The sequence below is a fragment of the Balaenoptera borealis genome, assembly GCF_965194805.1.
Source record: "Balaenoptera borealis genome assembly, chromosome: X".
Taxonomy (NCBI): domain Eukaryota; kingdom Metazoa; phylum Chordata; class Mammalia; order Artiodactyla; family Balaenopteridae; genus Balaenoptera; species Balaenoptera borealis.
In genome coordinates, this window is record NC_138881.1 from 5615290 (window position 1) to 5635438 (window position 20149).

Here is a 20149-nt window from a genome sequence, read left to right on the forward strand (position 1 = left end):
AGGCCATAGTGATCTAGACCCAAACTGATGGTGCCATCACCACTGGTAAAAATTGAATCAGAAAACCCCTGTGTGGGCATACATCACCACACTGTCATGATTTAAGGAACGGTATGGGTGACTGATTAAGCTTGTCAGTAGTGCGCGACAGCTGATTTCTATGCAAATCAATTTAATGACTGTTACGTGAGTGGACTTGACTGGTTAAGTATGACTGCTTTATCTTGGGAGATTTCACAGGATGTCATTATTTTTTTGTTGTTATTTTAAAATTTTTATTGGAGTATAGTTGATTTACAATGTTGTGTTACTTTCTACTGTACAGCAAAGTGAATCAGTTATACATATATCCACTCTTTTTTAGATTCTTACTATCTTCTACAAACATTTTTCCTCCCCAGTATTTTGAAGGTTTGGCCTTTTGGAGTTGCTCACCTAATGTAGAAACAGAAAACATAGGTATTGGTGAATAATAAGCCTGGTAAGTGAAAATTTTTGGAGGTCATCCCTTATAATCTGGGCTAAATACCAGCCTTGTCTAGGGAATGCGTTAACAGTTATAGCAGGAAAAGTTAACAGTCCTCATCTTGTCAGCTATTCCTCTGTGATTAATGACCAGAGAAGAAATTCCTGGGTCACCGTCAGAAGAAACAGGGGCTTAAGTCTAAGAAAAACAGAATGTTAAACGTTTAAATTGCACTCCTCACGAATCTTTGGGTCATCTGTAAGAAATCCTTGTCCAGTGGTAATGAAATGACCAGCTGAAGTGTCAAAGGGAAAAGCCTAATAGACTGCTTATTGGGATAAATGGATGTTGACTGATAGGTCTTATTGATCCATGGCCCATGGAAGTGCATTTTGTTGAGGCTCACAACCTTAGAACATACATTCTCCTGTAAATTCTGCCGTCAAACAGATGAAGTTGTTTATATGGCTCTGTTGGTTAATTATTCACATCTTTACCACAAGGAACAGTTTAGGTCAATTGAAAAAAAAGAAAAACAAAAAAACACCCAACTGTGATTAAACTAGTGTCCACTTTAGAAAACTCATCTAGGCTTATATTTACTCTCTCTTTCCATTTTGTATTGGACAATATAAGGTGTTCAGGGTTAAATCTAAAATTTTCTCAGACTTTTTGCCCCATGAAAACTAACGTCTCATCATTTACTATTTATTTTTTAACTAAAATACCTATGACTCCTATGAGTTATGAATCAGTTTGTTTGCATTGCCTCAAATGGACATCCCTTTCTTGATGAATGTGTAGGATATCCATTCTCTTTAGGGTGGACTTGTCAAATTTTAATGTTGGCGTGAGTCACCTGAGGATCTCCTTAAATCACAGATTCTAAATCAGTTCTGGGGCCTGGCCTGAGATTCAGCATTTCACACAAGTTCCCAGGTGACGTTGCTTCAGTTCCTTGGAGTAGCAAGGCTTAGGTCTTTGTCTGCAAAGCATCAGATATTAAACATTTCAGGCTTTATGGTCCAAAAGCAGCCAGAGACAAGGCAGAAACAAATATGGCTGTATTTCAGTCTGCTTTTATTTATGGACACTAATTTGAATTTCACAGAATTTTCACATGTCACAAAATGTTATTCTTTTTGATTTTCCCCAAACATTTGAAAATGCAAAAAAAAAAAAAAAAAATCCTCAGCTCATGCACTGTATAGAAGCAGGCAGCATGCCAGATTTGGCCTGGGGCCGTAGTCCTGATGATGTCTGTTTTGTCAGTATTGGGTGTTAGGTTGAGTTGTCAGCAAGAACTGCAGCAGGCCCAGGTAAGGAGCATTGCTTTCTGTGCCATCTCCAGATGGGATTTGCTTCGAGGAGTTCTCTGAAGGAGTAAAAGATTTCTTGTACATTAAAAAGAAAGTTATCCTGATTATCTGTCCTGGGAGAGTAGATAATAAGGCCACATTTGTATTTCTACATATTTATCTTCACTCCTAGAAATTATGTTTAGAGCAGATATCAACCATCGGTTGAAGTGTTGTATATTTAATATTATGGTACGATCAATAAAACATATAAAATACTCATAGCCAGATTTATAGAAATGAGTCATTGTCTAATTACAGTGTGTGATTGGAGCTTTATGAGATGACCGTGATTTATCCTTACTCAGTACTTCCATGTGTCCCCACTGCTACTGCTAGGACAAAATTATATCTTTCTGTAAATCATTATATTAAAATGTTGAGTCTCAGAGTACACTTAGCTTGGGGAAATCAGACGGTCCTATTGTCCTGTGATGTCCTGACAGTCTCCCACCCTGAGGATGTAGCAGTGGGACCAGACCAAGCCAGATTTCATTCCTTTGACCTTGACTGTGTAGCATCCTAGCTTTCTGGGGTAATGTAGCTTGGAGGACGCAGAGAAGCGTGGCTTAATCCTGTAGGAGCAGAGACTATGGCCATTACAGTCTTGGAATCCAGCAGACAGCAGGCCACTTCATCAAATCTAAGACCGCAGATTGAGAGTTGTAGCTTTATTTAAAATACCGCTAAGAAAAAAATTTTAAATATCACTTTGACTATGCCCATCAATTGTTAAGACACATACTAATTTCATATATGGTGCTTAGAATCAATGAACTATAGTATTTAAATCTCAGGTGCCCACTTAGGTGAGAATTATCTAATTTTTACATTCATGTGTGATGAAGGTTATGGTGATACCGATTCTGGCTTAAGAAACATCTTTTTTTTCCTTGCTTTATTTCCTCCTAATAAAGTTATTTTCTGATGAGTAAACAGAATCTCCCACACGTGGGATATCCTATCTGAGGGTACTCAGATACTGCATTAGTTAGGGAATTCTAGCTACTAAAGCACATCCAAACACGTGTAATGACTCCAATGCGTGATGGAACTTCATTTCTCATTCCTGTAAAGACCACAGCGGGTGTGCTTGATGGGCAGGCAGCTTCTCCCCAAGCAGGCATTCGGGACCCACAGACCTTGCATCTTAGGAAACCACTCGTCGTCCATGTGTAGCTTCCAAGTTCTCAGTGCTGTGGCTTCAAGTGGGTGTAGTGCAAAGGGTATGGGGCAGGGCGGGGGGGGGTGGTCATCTGGAAGGTTCTCTTGGTGTCGCCCAGCAAGTCTGCTTACGCTCAGCTGGAACTCAGTCATGTGGCCCCCACCTGGAGGAGGAGTCCGGGAGTGGGTCTTGCCTGTTACCAACAAGAGAAAGGTTACTTACTACTCAAGCTAGCATCCTTTAGGTTTCCTTTCTCTCCTCCTTGACTGGACCCTTTCTAATCTTTTTAATGTCTACACTCACCAAGTTCTACCCCAAAGGAAAAGATCAGCAAGATCAAGGATTTAGGTGATAATACTCTTTTTCTGCCTTTCTACCCTCCTTTATCCTTCTGCAGCTTCTTTTAATATCAGTGCCAGGAGATGGGCAATTCTGAATTTCATTTCCTGCCAGTTTATGATAGCGCTCTTTAAATTATTCAGGGTAATATTTCTTCCCACGCTGGAAATATGATCTTTGTTTTAATCTCCCAGCCAATTTTGTATCAGCTAGCGGAACTTGTAATATTTTAGCCCCTCGGGAATTTTAGTGTCACGGTTCTGACGCCAGTTTAAATTTGCCTGAGGGGAGGAGCTGCTTTCGGAAGATCTACAGGCAAGTTCAGGCATTCCATCCGTGCTGCAGGTTAAAAACCCATGACTGCAAGAGAAAAAGTCTAGCTGTTAAGTAGCCAGCACTAGAAGAAAATTGGCTCATTTGAACAAGTGACTTGGAGAATAGATGAGACTGCCAAAGATGCTAGAGTGTTTTTGCCTTCCCTTTTCCCCATGGCGCTCTCTGAATACATTTTCTGTTTCTGATCCTGGGATGTGAATAAAAGTCCATCATTGCCAGCTGGTGGGGAATCAGCCAGGCAGGCAGGCAGGAGCCCTTCTCCTTGGATCGTTATACAAAGCTCTCAGTGAAGGGCTCTGAAGCCTCAGCCATCCAACCGTTTGGGTTTGTGCTAATCTCATTCACCCTGTTGCTGTGATTTTTTTAAAGTAATGAATCAATTATGCAGGTGCCTTTGTAGCGCTGTGTACTACAGAAACAGTGTCTCTTCAGGGACCACAAGGACAAGTGTGGTAACACAAAGATGCTGGATAAAAAATGCAAATGTTGCTCTTATACATAGAAAACCTTCAAGGTTCGTCACAGAAACTATGAGAACAAATACATGAATTCAGCAAAGTCGCAGGATATAAAATCAACGTGGGAAAATCAGATGCTTTCTATATGTTAACAATGAACACTCTGAAAAGGAAATTAAGAAAACAACCTCATTTAAAATCACATCCAAAAGAATAAAATACTTTAAGAATAAACTTAAGGAAGTGGACAACTTTGTGTACTGAAAAGGACAAAGCATTGATGAAAGAAGTTAAAGAAGACACACAAAAATGGAAAGATCTCCCATGCTCAAGAATTGGAAGACTTAATATTGTTAAAATGTTCATACAACACAAAGCAGTCTACGGTCTACAGATTCAGTGCAACTCCTATCAGAATTCCAATGGTGTTTTTTTTGTAGAAGTAGGAAAAACAAATTCTAAAATTCACATCATATGGGATCACAAGAGACCTTGAGTAGCAGCAATCTTGAAGAAGAACAAATCTTGAAAAAATATTTCAACCTTGAAGAACAAATTTTGAGGTCTCATGCTTCCTGATTTCCAGACATACTACAAAGGTACAGTAATCAAAACAATGTGGTACTGATATAAATACACATGATATGGGGAAAGGACAGTCTCTTCAACAAATTGTGCTCTGAAAACTGGATATCCCCTTGCAGAAGAACTTGACCCCTTATCTTATACCGTACACAAAAATTAACTCCAGCTGGATTAAAAATCAAAACCTAACACTTAAAGCTATAAAATTCCTAGAGGAAGATATAAAGGAAAAGCTTCGCGACACTGGAGATGGCAATGAATTTTTAGCTATGACAAAAACATAAATAATACAAATAGCTCCTCTGAGCATCAAATTAAAGACTGCAGGGCAATTTTAGACACTTTACTCTTGTTCTTTCTGGAGAACTGGCTTGCTTTTTTTCTATCTTAAAATTCACAGTTCTGAGGACTATACCGCTTACGTCTCTTTAAAGGCTACCAACGATGCAAACCTGTTGCAATTTTATTAGAAGTACAAAAAAATAGAAGCTATTTGAAAGTTTCTCCTTTTTTTTCCTTTTCCATTATAGTTTATTACAAGATACTGAATATAGTTCCCTGTGCTATACATATACAGTAGGACCTTGTTGTTCGTCTCTTTTATATATAGTAGTTTGAATCTGCTAATGCCAAACTCCCAATTTATCCGCCCCCTCTTTGGTAACCATAAGTTTGTTTTCTATGTCTGTGAGTCTGTTTCTGTTTTGTAAATAAGTTCATTTGTATCATTTTTTTAGATTCCCCATATAAGTGATATCATGTAATATTTGTATTTCTCTTTCTGACTTACCTCACTCACTATGACAGTCTCTAGATCCATCCATGTTGCTGCAAATGGCAAAATTTCATTCTTTTTATGGCTGGGTAATATTCCATTGTATATATGTACCACATCTTCTTTACCCATTCATTTGTTGATGGACATTTAGGTTGCTTCCATGTCTCGGCTCTTTTAAATAGTTCTGCTGTGACCATTGGGCGCATGTATCTTTTCCAATTAGAGTTTCCCTCTCTTCTGGATATATGCCCAGGAGTGGGATTGCAGGATCATATGGTAGAGAGTTTCTACTTTAGACTGTTTTTGTTTGTTTTTTTGTTTGTTTTGTTTTTTTCAGGATGGATTGGGTCATAAATGAGGCTCACATATAACTTTCATATTGTTTAGTCTTTTATTGGATATAAAGCAACACAATTTCTCTAAATTTCTTTGAGTGTGTAGGTTGACAGTACAAAATGCTAAATGATAAGACTGAGGCTGTGACACTTCCTATATTGTAAAACAACTATTGAGTCTAACCTATGCATCTTGGCTGGCCTTTTTCTGTGGCAGTTTGATGTCATTTCTGAAATGGTATGCAGGACACTCTTTTTTGGATGTGTTCTAGTTTTTCCTCATCCATCTTCAACTGAGAGACCAACACAATCAAAAGAACATGACAAGCAGAATAAGAAGATCTGACTCTACAACCTGCTAAATTTGTTCCGTTGGGAAAGAAACTCCATGTCATGACTCTCAGAAGTGTGAAATAAAAACAGTAAAAACCTAGCATGCGTGGGTATTGTTAGGGTAAACAATAATTAGGTATTTGAAGGTAGAGGCCGTATATGTCAAAGAGCCTCAGGCCCAGACTTTGAGGCCAAATGCTGCAGATATAATCCTATGATTTCAAAGTAGACCCTCACATCTTTTCATCCATGCTTTGTACCTGCCGTGAAGACAAAGAAAAATAAACAGACAGACACACAAGTGTCTTAGCCCTGGTTCTCTAAAAACAAAGCTTAGGCACTGTGCTGGCTGATGCTTTGTTGGAAGCAGCAATCACGGCCCCTGAGGGAGGAGCTATAGGGAACGGACGCAGCAGAGAACAGGAAGCAGAGGTAGGTGGGTTTTCTCACCACTGCTTCTCTACCCGCCCAAGAGATGAAGCTGCGGGACAGCGATGGCTCAGGATGGCTCAGGGTGGCCTGTGTGGCCGGTGTGTGCTTTGGAACAGGAGGAGAGAGAACTTTGTGTGCTGACTGTCTTCCATCTCCCACTGCTCCAAGGTGCCCTGTAGGGTGTTGACATCTGCATCTCTATGTTGCTACCCTGGCCTCTTTTAGGAGCTGCTGGGGCCTGATGGTTCTACCAGGTCTTCAACTGCTGGGAGAGGCCTGAGATTGGGTGTGTGGCTGTCAGTCTCAGGTGGTGGGATCATGCGGGTCTACCACGTGAGCAGAAAGTTATGGGAGATTGGGAAGGGTGAGAGAGTCTGTGAGAGCTCATGGCATTGACCTGTGTATCCAGTGACTGTTAATTTCTGCCTTAGTCATTGTACTGTAGCTTGCAGCTTATTTGTCAGAGGTTACTGAGGGTCTTCTGGCTTGGCTTAAAAGTGCTGTGTGGACCAGCCCTCTGTTAGGTTTTCTTTGCACTAATATATGTCTAGTTGACATGTAAACACAATTAATATATGGGGTTATGTACAGGATTATGAGAAGAAGCATGCCAATTATGTAAAACAATGGAAAGTACCATTTGCTTTAATTTTTAGTGTAAAGAATATGTAAAACACCAAAGAAATCTTTCGGAACACAACATAAAATTATTACCACGTATAATACTGTTTTAAGTTAAATATTTTCATTGTAACCTATTAACTTTTACTCATTCAAGTATTGTAGTAAAGTTGAAATTTGCACCTCTTCTCAAGTATTACAGGTTTTTTTGCTGCTTTTTTTAGGAATGTTCTAAAAGTACTCTCAACTCGCTTGGGAATTTGTCCTCCTGAAGGCAATGTTAAAGGCCTAAAAGTTCCAATCAAAGCTTTTGTGCTGATTAAAACAGTTTTTTCAGGTTAATTCAAGTCTGTCAGAATATATCCCCACTCTCCCTTTTTTCCTAGATAAGAAAATATCTAAAATTAGAGGGAACTTAAAATGATCTGACACTAGGACTATTTTATTAAACAATACTCGACATCGGTCACTTGTCTTGATCTCAGTTGTTTTTGTTTGTTTGTTTTTTACCATAATCAATAATTCTTCCTTGAATATCTTCATTTAATCATTATTTATGGAGGCATTACATTGCTTCCTTCTAATGAATCATCTGTGTTAGGGAAATTATCTAAAATGTGGGTTTGCTTGTTAAATTATATTTTCCTGATGAACACATAGTGTTTTTATTTTAAGACATTAAATGGACGATCAAGGACGGTGTTGTCTGGCATTCTTACTGCTATAGGTGGAATTTGATACAGAGGACTAGGAGTTACCATTATCACACTGAAAGCATCTGCCTGTCAGTCAGTTAGAAGAGTGGTATTGCTGACCAATCAGAAGAGCTTTGTCATCCTATTTTTCCATGATCACCTCCTAGGTCGTAGGTGAGGAGTCCTGCACCTTGCATGTAGGCATCTAAACACATACATAAATCAGGGTTGTAGCATAAAGCCAAGTATGTCCATTTATTTTGCCCAGTTTCCATTGCCATTCAAATAAGTATTTGGGAAACTGTTCACAACATACTTTCTGGCGTCCAGGGGAATCAAGAGACTGTAAATTCACCTAAACATATTTGCCATATTCATACTGTCCCATGGGACTGCTGTCCTGTCCCAAGTGCACCTTCCAGCGGGCCCGGAGCCAATTATGGCCTACTTCACAGAATCAGCAGAGCTCGTGGCTGTGTGTCTGAGCAGCAATAACTCTAACACCTGTAATACTTTACAGTTTACCGAGGGTCTTTACCATGCATTTGGTAAGCGTGTATTTCCATTTCTCTCTAACAATCCTGTGTTCAAATATCTAGCCTGCGGTCAGATTCTGTGATAGAGTGTGTCACCTGTTTGGGGTGACAGAAGGTTTCCCATCAGTGAATCCTCACACAGACCCTATGAGATTGTGTCTGAGATAGGGAAGCTCTTCACTGAATCCTAAAGGAACCCTGTGAGTAGGAATCTTTAATGAGGACTCTAAGTTCCACAGAAAATAAGTAACTTGTTCAAGTCCAGCTTGCTTATACATGCTCAGCCTGGGAATTAAACTTGGATCTCTGTCCCACCCCTGCCCCCCCGATTTGGCCATTTCTACTCTACAAATCCACACCAGGGAAATATGGTTTCAAAAAAGCATCCTACCCATTAGAATTGAATTTTATCACCAAACCAGAACACCTCTCTGATGATACGTTAAGAGGGAAGTGCATTATTATTTTTTTGAACTCGAATACTCTTGTTTGTTTGTTTTATTGAGGTATAGTTGATTTACAATATTATGTAAGTTTCAGGTATACAAGATAGTGATTCACAATTTTAAAGGTTATACTCCATTTATAATTATTATAAAATATGAGCTGTATTCCTCGTCTTGTATCATATATCCTTGTAGCTTATTTATTTCATTCATAGTAGTTTGTTCCTCTTACTCCCCTCCCCCTACCTCTGGGACGCCTGAAAGTAAGCCCGACTGGCCTTTAAAGTCCAACCGTCTGGTAGCTCCTCTTCCCAGTGCAGGACCCCCAGTCTGTGGAGCCCTACATGGGGCTTGGACCTCTCACTCCTTTGGGAGAACCTGTACAATTGAAATTATTCTCCTTTATCTGGGTCACCCACCCAGGGGTATCGGACTTGACAATGTTGCAACTCCACTCCTCTTACCCATCTGGTTGTAATTCCTTCTTTATATCTTTAGCTGTAGAAGATCTTTTCTGGTAGGTTTCGGCCTTTTTCATGGATGGCTGTTCTGCAAATAGTTGTGATTTTGGTGTACCTGTGAGAGGAGGAGAACTCAGGGTCTTTCTACTCCACCATCTTTGCTGATGCCTGAATAGTCTCTGGAAGATGGATGCTGAATGCAGAATATTCTCTGAATTGATGGTAGAGAGGGGGTGACTAGCTGATATGAGGTTGTCCATAAGGATGGAAGTGTTCATTTCTGAACCTGCTGTCAACATAGCACACTACCAAACGTAAAATAGATAGCTAGTGGGAAGCAGCCGCATAGCACAGGGAGATCAGATCGGTGCTTTGTGACCACCTAGAGGGGTGGGATAGGGAGGGTGGGAGGGAGGGAGATGCAAGAGGGAAGAGACATGGGAACATATGTATATGTATAACTGATTCACTTTGTTATAAAGCAGAAACTAACACGCCATTGTAAAACAATTATACTCCAATAAAGATGTTAAAAAAACCATAGCATCTATCCAGTCCAGAGGATAGTTCAACCCAACTTTGAAGTTAACCTAAAGAGATGTAAGAGTGAAGTGAAAATGTATCCTTGGATGCACCATGGAATGTGCATCTGGTGTTCATACTGGTGCTTGAAGGCTAGATGCTGGGTGCTAACAGTTCTCAGGAACTGACGTGTCCCAACTGTGTGAGCAAGTCCATGCATAGAGACAATCCAAAGATAGGCTGATTTTTCGGTATCTAACAGCATGGCAAAGCTTTGCTACTGCTGGGGCACCATATCAGCATAATATAACAATCAGATGGTGAGTGTAGGTGGATCCGATGTCTGGGAGTCATGGTCCAAAGAGGAGCTAGACCTTCTTGGAAAGGGCTGTAATCATGAATCACAAGGCTATACCCTCACACATGCCTGCTAGAATAAGCCATCTCTTGACATGCTTGGAGCTTTTCAGCGGCTCTCATACACAGGGATAGCAACTGACAGCAGGGGCGGTATGCCACGTTCATCATTTCACCTGAAACGTACTTGTAGTCAAATGAGGTATTCTCATTTGACCGCCAGAGGCAATGTAAATACAGTCTCAAAAGGCTAATAATTGTAAACTTGACTCACCTAGAAATTCACTTCATGGAGTGCCCAAGTCAGATATGGGACACAGGAAGTAGCACTTGGAGATCTCCCCCTTAATTTCATTCTCAACACCAAGAGACCTCCCATTTTGCAGAAATGGCAATATTTATGGAAAGGGTCGAGTGGAGATGAAATAATTGTGTTGTCTGGCTCTGCAGCAGGAGCATAAGAAAGAGAAGCAAGAATTTATTGCAGGAATAGAGTGATCTAGCGAAATGACAAGGAGAGTTTGGCCTCCATGTTTGAAGGCAGGGGTGTTAAGATGATGGTTTTTAAAGGGATTTTCTGGCCCTTTGGTCTGTGATTAAGGAAGATGACAGAGCAGGAGGTCATGAAAAGCAGAGATTTGGGAGTTGGCCACGCCTAGAGTTGAATGCCCGTCTCCATCCTGGTTTAGATGAGGCAGTTCTTGGGAGCAGGGGCATATGCTGCTGGGCCATGAGTATTTGCACCTTCCGAGTTCTTGGTGGTGCCAAATTAATGTCCAAAGTGGTTGTACACTCTCCCCAGTGGTTGTACACTCTCCCCAGTGTTTGGCGTGTTTCCATCAGAGGGCTTGGGAGTCTTAATTCCCTCATATCCTTGAGACTAGTGTCCTCCTTGGCGTTACGAGGATAATCGTACATCACAGGGTAGTTGCTGACAGATGGAAAGGCAGAAGCAGATATGAAAGTACTTTGTAGAACGCATGATTTATAGCTGCCATTCAGTAGTGTTGGTCGCCTTTCTTAGTCTTTCATGTGCTTTCATAGCACACGGAACACCTCTTTGCTAGAACACTTATTTCCATCTATTGAGATTCCATTATTTACAAATGAAATTATGGATTTCTGGATACCAAAGGCTCATTTACTATTTGTTATATGCCTAGAGCTCAGCACATGGCATTTAATGGCTATCCTTTGAAATAAAAGATTAATGGTATAAAGTTATATGACTATACTTGAATATCTTAGGATATTAAGGCATATAAAAGTTGTCTGGTAATAAATGCTTCTTCATAAGATAAGTTACTTTAATTTAAAACGAACATTATCATGAACTGTTATATATATAACACATATATGGAATATACGGTTAGGATCAGGGCTAAGGTTTAGGGTTAGGGTTAGGGTTAGGGTTAGGGTTAGTTAGGGTTAGGGTTTAGGGGTTAGGGTTAGGGTTTAGGGGTTAGGGTTAGGGGTTAGGGTTAGGGTCTCCTTAGATGGATTGCCACTTTTCTCAATAGGCTCCCTGGGTTTCACGTGTGATTTTTGAAGTACCTGCTGTGGTGGATTCAGGCAATGGTGGAAAATGAGGTTCATTTTCGGCAATATTCGTAGGCTGGACAATTTCCCCACAGGTGAAAGTCTGCTGTCTGTGGGGTGGATTAGAGTATGATTTTCTTTTCTTTTCCTTTTAATTATTTTTTAATCAATTTTTAATTGAAGTATAGTTGATTTTCAATGTTGTGTTGATTTCTGCTGTACAGCAAAGTGATGCAGTTATACATATGTATGCATTCTTTTTTTATATATTCTTTTTCATTATGGTTGATTATAGGATATTGAATATAGTTCTCTGTGTTGGACTATTGAATATAGTCCTGCTGTGATATACAGTAGGACCTTGCTGTTTATCCATTCTGTTTTTAAAAGCTTAAATCATAGAGCATGATTTTCATCCTTTAATGTACATGCAAGTCACCTAAGGATCTTGTTAAAATGCGGATTCTGATTCATTTGGTCAGGAGTGGACCCTGAGATTCTGTACTTCTAGCAATCTCCCAGTGATTCTGATGCTCTTGGACCAGGAACCACATTTTGCATAGCACGGGGTTAGGAGATAAGGATGCAGTGTGAAGGGAGAGGACTCTGAGGGAAAGGTAGCGTTCCAAGCTAACGGGATGGGGGTCAGAACTGATCTCCATCTGTTAGCAGGATAAGCAGTGTAACACAGTGACACAGGTAAAGACTTTGAAGTCAACCAAGCCTGGACTGAGTAGATATTACAACTATATCCCAAGAGACATGCTTCCTTTATACCCTATGAAAGGAATAAAGGCCCCTCCCTTATGCTCTTCAGGTTATGCAGAGCCCTGTGACTTGTTTTGGCCAATATAATGTTGACCAGATATCTGTCTTTCCATATATAATCATTTTCTTGCCAGGGTACCACTTACTGCTTGGAATGTGGTCACCAGACCCCAGCATCACCAGGGAGTGATGGATATTCAGATCTGAGACCCCACCCCCAAAACTCTTGTATCTGAAGCTTCACTTGAATAAGCTCCCAGGTGATTTGTATGTGTGCTCAAGTTTGAGAAGTTCTTCTCTAGACCCCTCTTACTGTAGGGAAAATGGGAGAAGATGTTGGTACAGAAGTGACATAAGTCCCAAGCTGACTGGAGTGGACAGCTACACAGAGGGCAACTGACCTGGAGCATTGCCTGGACTTTCCTTAAGGAAGAAATAGATTTTTGTTGGTTTGCACTGCTGAGATTTGGGGATTGCTTATTACTGTGACATAGTCCAACCCATCCTGACTAAAACGGCTAAAACTGCAAAATTCAAATCTTCGTTTGGAAGGTTTGAAGATATTGACCACATTAGCTAACTAAGCTTAGTTCTTGTTTTGTAAAATGGAGATAACTATCTTATTGGGCTGTTATGGAGATGAATACATTTGCACAAGATGCATAGATATATAGTAGATAGATATACAATAAGGTTTAAAAGATAGGAATTATTTTTGTTATTATTGTTGTTGGAGTGGTCAGAACTCAATATATTAGTGAGGAAGGCAGAATTCTAGGCCATAGGTCAGTAAACTACAACCCCTGGGCTAACTCTGGCCTCTTGCCTGTTTATGTAAATAGTGTTTTAATGAAATATAGCCTAATTCATTCCTTTATCTATCTTTATGGCTGTTTTCACAGAGATTCTGTGGCCCACTAAGCCCCAAATACTTATTTCCTACCCTTTTACAGAATATCTTGGGTAACTCCTGTTCTGTGTCCTAGTCTAATATGGGATGAGAAAGGGAATATCCGTGGTTTTACTTGCCACGTGGGCATATGGACTCCTTTATGGTTGTGGGGAGGGGGAACATGTGACATTTGTCAAAAGGATAATCAGATGCAAAACTGAGAGTCCAGGACACCAGAGTTTAATAACCCCCAGGCCACATGTTGGGTCAGATCGGATATGAGATTTATGTAAAATGGGATCTATACACGGTGTCCTCATATATGTGAAATATGATATATGGATTTATTACAGGAGGAAAAAAAATTCCTCTTTAGTTAGATCGTCCTTCCCGTAGAAACAAAAATCAAGAAGTGACAACCATATTCCCCCAGATAGCAGATTTCTTCATAGCAGTTATGTTAAAATCTGCTGTTCTATTGTTTTCATCCTCTAAAAGACACTGGCTCTTTTAAAGAGCCACTTGCAGGCTGTAACAGCAAAAAGAACAGCAAAGGTTTCTTGAAAGAGCTGTAACTAAAATATGGCACCATTTCAACATTGTGGAAGCAAAGAGCAATAATCGAAAACTAGAAAATTAATGGCAGGGGACATGCCTCTCTGAGCACCTCTCCCGCCTGGACCACCTGCTGACTCAGCTGAGTCCTTGCTGCTCTCGTAGCCTGTGGCCAAAGAAGTAATGGTATGTAATGCCCAACCTAATGGAGGATAAAATACAGAGGCAAGAGGGGAAATGGCACAGGGGGTAAATCCTTGCCAGCTTCAGAGATGGGGATCTGTGTCCACACTGGGAATCATGATGATCAGCCAGCTGATGGAACAAGGCAAGCCAATTTAGAGAGACATGATGTTCTTTTGTTTCCTTTTTTGCCACCAACTCTCCATTTCTCTTTCTTAGTGAAGCGTCACTGTATCTTTCTTTTGGGGAATCACATCTGCTAGACTGTGTGCGGTTCTGGCGGGGCTGTGAATACAAATGACCTTTCTGACCCTTGTCAAAGAATGAGCATCGACCAAGACTAGACCAGTTGAATGTTCCCCTGGGACACGAAATCCTGTCTAGACTAAAGGAAGAGAGTTGATTCTCCTTTGTCCCAGCAGTGGTACGGATGTATGAGGGAAATTATTATCTCCTGCTACATAAAGTCCCTGGAGCTGACCTATGCCTTTTCATTTCTGCCCTGAATTTTTGGTGATTCCTTGAATTTCATGCACTACACCCATTCCTTTTCAATCATTTTCGTTTTTCTCTCAAGTTTGGAATAGTTGTGTTGTGTACAACCAATGATCCTTAACTGACACACATAAATACCGAAGTGTTCTCTTTTGCTCTTTTTTTTTTTTAATATAAATTATTTAGTTAGTTAGTTAGTTTTGGTTGCATTGAGTCTTCGTTGCTGTGTGTGGGTTCCTCTAGTTGTGGCGAGCGGGGGCTACTCTTTGTTGCGGTACGCGGGCTTCTCATTGCAGTGGCTTCTCTTGTTGTGGAGCATGGGCTCTGGGCGTGCGGGCTTCAGTAGTTGTGGCATGTGGGCTCAGTAGTTGTGGCTCGCAGGCTCTAGAGCACAGGCTCAGTAGTTGTGGTGCACAGGCTTAGTTGCTTCGTGGCATGTGGAATCTTCCCAGACCAGGGCTCGAACCCATGTCCCCTGCATTGGCAGGCGGATTCTTAACCACTGTGCCACCAGGGAAGTCCCCTCTTTTTCTCTTGATTCAACAATTCTGTGGTTTCTAGGACCAAAGTTTGAGGACGCATAGTATGTGCTATAGGCTGAATCATGTCCTCGCCTCCCCCAAATTCATATATTAAATACCTAACTCCAGTTAGGTACAGCACACCTCAGAGCACACCTCAGAGCGTGCTGTATTTGGAAACAGGGTCTTTCAAGAGGTGATTAAGGTTAAAATGAGGTCATTAGGGTGGCTCCTAATCCAATAGGATGAGTATCCTTATAAGAATAGGAGATTAGGACACAGACACATAGAGAAGGATGACCATGTGAGGACACAGGGAGGAGGCAGCCATCTGCACTCCAACGAGAGAGGTCTCAGGAGGAACCAGCCCCGACAACACCTTCATCTGAGACTTCTAAGCTCCAGAGCCATAAGAAAATTAATTTGGTTGTTTAAGCCATTCAGTCAGTGGTGCTTTCTTATGGTAGCCCTAGAAAACCAATACAGTAACCATCACCTTTATCTGATGAAGAAGCAGCATTATTAGCCTTTAAGTACAGGAACTGCACTATGGGACATGTTTCAAAGGATCATGTTGCTTTCATGGTTCTACCCCTGTGATTATTGATGATCCAATGTAGTTCAGGCCAACATTGGCAATGAGTGAACATATGGATAACATACTGTGCAGGGCAGTAGGGTTCAAGGCTATTGGAAATTCTCTGCTGAAATGAAAATAATTATCAGTGAGAATTCTCAATGAAATTCTTGTTCCTTTTTCTTAAGGATTTAATAATTTTTAAAATGCATATTCTCCAGAAAATGGTGTGTCTTATTCCGTCTTCACTGGAAAACAGAGCCAGAGGAAAGGATTATAATGTTTAGATGTTTTATTCTGAAGGTGCAGAAGGGTGAGGGGAAAAGGAAGTGAGGATGAGAAGGTTGCAAGAGGCTCTTTTACTGTGTGGGCTTCTACTCCACAACAAATCATGTGGATATATAGATAACATCTTGTATCTTGCATAGATAACAACTTGGATAAATAGTTGTACTTACTCAGCCTGGTGGGTCGTCTGCAGGCAGAACAGAGACGCTATTGGAAAGTTACACTGTAAATTTTGTTTTGTTTTGTTTTGTTTGGCCATGCTGTGCAGCTTGTGCGATTGCAGTTCCCTGACCAGGGATGGAACCCGTGCCCTTGGCAGTGAAAGCGCAGAGTCCTAACCACTGGGCCACCCGGGAATTCCCTGGAAGATTGGAAGGAATTCATCTCTTGAGTTCCCTTCTGTCTTCTGTCTCCCAATGGTGGAAATTTACTCCACAGAATGGTACTCACTTTATCGTTTAGCCAGGAGGATAAACGATGTTTATCCTTGGTCCCATTCGCACATAGGATTGTTCTGCTTGGTCCCATTCGTACATAGAATTATTCGGCCGTTGCAGTGGCTGAACTAGAACAAGAAGTGGATCGTCCAGGAGGTCACAGGAACCTGGAGAAACACACAAGTTCTGAGAGCTGAAGAGTAGAATTCCACGTTTTACCATCACTACTATTTGAGTTGGGAATGGGTTTATTTAAAGGATTATGCAGTAAAATTTTAGAAGCCAGACTTACAAATGCTGCCCATCACTTCTGACTACATTCCATTGTCTGGAACTACACCAGGACTATATTCCATTGTCCATTGGCCCCATGTAATTATAGGAGTCAGGTGGTAGCTTTGTGTCTGGATGCAAAGGCCACCAGCGTTTGGAGGACATACAGTTATCCTTCTGCAAGGCCAAAGTCACACTGATAATAGCAGTGCTTTGAACCTCTGCTCTGTACTGTACATAATGCAGGTTGTGGAATAAGGCCTTTACAATTATTGCGTGAAAATGCGGTTGCATCCCTGGGTAATATTCTTTCCTATTGAGAGAATTCTTTCCAGTGTTTGTGACCTTATATAAAAGAACATTAATGACATTAGAGAGGGCTTAGGGAAGACTATTAAAGAAGATTAAAGGGATAAACTACATGCAGGCAGATTAAAGGAACTAGAGTTGATTAGCCCAGATTAAATAATGACTGAACAAGAGAGATTTTCAGCTCAAGATAACTTGACCACCTCAATTTAACTTCCTCATTTCCAAATCCAATGAAAATGACCAAAGCATATGTAACCAAAGAATAATCTACTTCTGGAAAGTGGCAATTGGTGCTTCTCATATGGAAACTATCGATAAGGAAGGACAGTTCCATCTAAGGGCAGTTGACAAGTAAAGGAATGCTTCACCCTAGACACACCCTTTATAATACAAGAGAAGAGGGCTGGGATCCAGATGCCGCTTTGGCCACAAAGAAAAGTGAAGTTGCAGAAAATCTGATTTGTCCTTTTTTCCTTGTTTCTTATGAAAACTGGATTAAAGTTGGGAGCCAACTAAGGTGTGTCAGTGCCCAACTCCCCAAACAGAGGAAAGAGAAAACGAAACATAAACCACCTTCCATAGTGATAAGCAATCAAAATAGTGACTGTGCAGACATTTAAAGATCCATAAGAAATCTTCTCAAGGGTATTGTCTCAAGGGTATTACAGGGTTTGAGGGATTATGGAACAAGAGCAGTCATGGAAAGAGAGCAACCATAGGTCAAGAATGGGGGAGATTAAATGGAAATGGTGTCTGAATATTTAAAATTACAATTAGAGCAGGGAGGTGTATGTGGGGTACTTAAAAAGGTGAATTGGAAGGTGAAATCTAGAAATGATCCTATAATTCAGATTTTTAAAAATTAAGAGATGAAATTGGTGAGGGGAGAGATATGTTACAGAGCTAGTCCAGAAACTCAACATGATGATAATAGGAAAAAGGAAAGTAACCTTAGGAATAATAGAGCCAAAAGCCCCTGAGAAAGGAACTTTTAGATTTTATAGTGAGCCCGACAAAGTAAAAGACATCCATGTATCCTGGTGATTTTCTTTCTTCATATCAACTTTAAAGAAAAAGATCCTATAAGCTTTCTGACAGGGTAAAAATATTAATGGAAGATAGTACACAGAGGAAAAATAACCAAACTTCTCCCTTTGACAGTCAATTCCAGAACACAATATAGCAAGAGATAGGATTAGGAGAATAAATGATTATGACACGAGATTTCCATATTTATTTAAGATACTCATTTATAAGGCTAATAAAAACATGTTCATAAAGAGGATGGTACTTATAAAGTTTAAGAGCCACGTATTTTGTCCTGAAAGCTACTTCAAGAAATTCTGTAACTTCTGGATATTCATAATAGATCAAACTGCTCACTTATCAAGGTACTCCAGTACTAAGATTAGAGAGATAAAGAAGATATATGCCCATAGGGATTAAAACAAAAATAATGACTAGCCAATGAAGAGTTAAATATTTTTGGAGCTTAAAGCATGTGGATAAATCATAACTCATGAAATAGACCAAAGTTGAAGCTCTTATCCTGAAGCAGGCAAGCTGATCTTGCACAAGGTAACCCCCCAAAGGCTCAAAATTTAGACACAATGCTACCTCCCCAGGCAAGGCTAGAGTTGGACTAGAAGTAAGATTGGTCAAATGTTTGTACATGAAATAGATTCCAGAATCACCTGGTTCCCATGACTCCCCTCTGTGATTCTGATATAAATCTATTACTCTCTGGAGGGTCTGAACCAGAGATATTCTGGATTTGAAACAGTAATACAATGAGGCTTCATTCAAAGTCTATGTAAAAAATGGTGAGTCCAGTTGTACACATATTAGACTGCTCACAGAGGCTCTTTTTCTCTTTTTCAATATTTTTTTCTCTTTGTGTTTCATTTTGTGCAGTTTTTTTTTATTGCTATACCATCAAGGTTGTTCATCTTTTCTTCTTATGCAGTACCTAATCTTCTGTTAACCTGATCTCCTGTATTCTCATCTCAGATGTTGTCATTTTTACCTCCATAAATACGATTTGGGTCATTTGTATATCTTCAATGTCACTACCTCACTTGTCAAACACACAGAATACAGTTACCATAACTGCTTTAATGTCTTATTCTATTGTCAGTCATGGGTTAGTAAACTGATTTTAAAGCTGTCATCATCATCATCAGTGAAATTTTGTTTCATTCATCAATATTGAAATAATTATCTCCATACTATAGGTAATAGCTAGAAAGTATGTAATGCTGAAGCATACATTTGATCTGTTCGGAGATGCCTATCCCTGTGCCTCCCCATACAGCACCCCACAAGGCATTTAAAATTTAATTATCAGGGGAAGGACAACTTCTGCACCTTTTTCCAATCCCCGCATGCTTCATGCCACTGCACCTCAGACCACTGTGCTTTTTTATTCTTTATTCCCAAAATACCTTGAGCCCCTTGTCTTCAGGGAGGAAAATCTGAGATTCTCCTGTTGCTTGGCTGCCTTGTGAATAAGCCCTCTGTTTGCTGCAAACCTTGGCATCTCAGCGTTTTGCTTGCTATCCATCAGACGAAACCAAGCTGGTTCGGTACCACTAGGATCTCAGGAGTTCACAAATGCCGTGTGGCTGACAGGGTCTTGGTGCTCCGGCGAGGTGTCAGACCTGAGCCTCGGAGGTGGGAGAGCCGAGTTCAGGACATTGGACCACCAGAGACCTGCCAGCCCCACGTAATATCAATCAGCGAGAGCTCTCCCAGAGACCTCCGTCTCAACGTTAAGACCCAGATCCACTCAACAACCAGCAAGCTCCAGTGCTGGACACCCCATGCCAAACAACTAGCAAGACAGGAACACAACCCCACGCATTAGCAGAGAGGCTGCCTAAAATCATAATAAGGTCACAGACACCCCAAAACACACCACCGGACGTGGTCCTGCCCACCAGAAAGACAAGATCCAGCCTCATCCACCAGAACACAGGCACCATTCCCCTCCACCAGGAAGCCTACACAATCCACTGAACCAACCTTACCCACTGGGGGCAGACACCAAAAACAACGGGAACTACAAACCTGCAGCCTGCAAAGAA

At 40.6% G+C, this 20149-nt stretch overlaps 1 protein-coding gene and 1 long non-coding RNA gene across 2 annotated transcripts in view; one reads left to right on the forward strand and one right to left on the reverse strand.

The window, feature by feature from the left end:
• LOC309620023 overlaps positions 1-19206 on the reverse strand; it is a 285479-nt gene extending 266273 nt beyond the window's left edge. Inside the window, exon 1 of the long non-coding RNA XR_014239381.1 lies at positions 1296-19206. This is a non-coding gene — a long non-coding RNA (uncharacterized lncRNA). The remainder of the gene's footprint in view (positions 1-1295) is intronic.
• Positions 1-20149, forward strand: part of STS (steroid sulfatase) — a 624067-nt gene that overhangs the window by 433225 nt on the left and 170693 nt on the right. The window lies entirely within an intron of this gene.